The sequence below is a fragment of the Condylura cristata genome, unplaced genomic scaffold, assembly GCF_000260355.1.
Source record: "Condylura cristata isolate star-nosed mole 26May11 unplaced genomic scaffold, ConCri1.0 scaffold00007, whole genome shotgun sequence".
NCBI classification, from domain to species: domain Eukaryota; kingdom Metazoa; phylum Chordata; class Mammalia; order Eulipotyphla; family Talpidae; genus Condylura; species Condylura cristata.
The window spans coordinates 5053775-5055026 of record NW_004567108.1 but is presented as its reverse complement, the minus strand read 5'-3'; the positions used below and the strand labels follow the sequence as shown (position 1 = coordinate 5055026).

At 54.5% G+C, this 1252-nt stretch overlaps 1 protein-coding gene across 1 annotated transcript in view; it reads left to right on the top strand.

The window, feature by feature from the left end:
• Nucleotides 1-1252, top strand: part of ANKH (ANKH inorganic pyrophosphate transport regulator) — a 44677-nt gene that overhangs the window by 700 nt on the left and 42725 nt on the right. The window lies entirely within an intron of this gene.

The following is a 1252-nucleotide window of genomic DNA, read 5'->3' as shown; positions in this document are numbered from 1 at the left end:
TTTTTTTTTTTTTTTGTGCTCAGGTTCCAGTTAGGGCCACCTCATTTCACCTAGACTGTTTCCCTATCATTGCAGGGAACAGAGAGTAGGGACTACAAGTTTTTAATCACTGCGCCCCGCACCTGGGCAGGCAGCTGACCAGCTCGGCTCGTTTAGCCGCTTTTTTTTTTTTTTTTTTTTTTTTTGGCTGTCCAGAGTTTATTGGAAACGCGAGGCGCAGAAGTCACATGGCCCCCCGCGGCGTTTTGAAGTTCATCCCCACCGTGGGCTGGGTGACCTGCAGGTTGGACAGGCTGCCGAAGTCCAGGAGCTTCAGCATGTCCTTGGTGTCGGGGTCCACCTCGATGATCTCCTGGTCCAGCGCCGAGACCTCAGTGCTGTGCTTTAACCCGCTGCGCCCCCAGGGAGGGCCCGGAAGGGTGTTTGTTTTTAGGATTAATTTTTTATTCATTTATTCATACAAGAACTAGGGTGCAGGCCAGAAGATTCACCAGAGACAGAGTGGGGAGCAGAACAGGCAGATCGGTTGAGGGGAGCAGCGGGCAGACAGGGGCGTCTGCTGCACCATGTGGGTCACTCCCTGGCCGGGCATCTTACTGGCTGCAGTGGCTGCAGACAGCGTGCAGCGCCGAGACTGACCGCCTGCGCCACCTGGGAGGCCCGGCAGCAGGTGTGTTTTTGATGGGATTTGCTGTAAGGAAAGAAGTGAGCGGAAATACAGTTTCTGCAGGATGGAGTCTGCATTCCAGATGAGGTGAGAGGGGAGGCCTCTGCTGAGTGAGGGGGAGACTGAGGCAGAGGGGAAGGGAGGAAGTAACAGCCCCCGTGGCTGACACTGAGAGCGGCAGGCACCTGCCAGCCGCAGTGAGTCCCCCGGCCTCCAGGCCCTATAGACCAGCTGTTAAAAAACAGGAAATAGTGCCTCTGAGGACAAAACAGCCTGAGCCCATGATGCTGAGTGAGATATAAAGAAAGTGAAAGAAAATTACTGGGTGGCGTCACAAAGCACAATATAGTGAACAATATAGTGGTTGCCAGCGGTGGGAGCAGCTGGCACTGGGCTAAGGTGGACCGTGAGTGAGGAGGTGAACGTGGACGCCGGAAGTACCGCAAGCCTGGTCATGTAAGCGACCGGCCACTCAGTCAGATCTCTTAGGCCCCAGGTGATGTCTGCAGACATACAACTGAGAATAGAACAGGTAGATAGTTGGGGACTCTTTGCAGAGTAGAGTAGGTAATAGGCCCTCCCTGG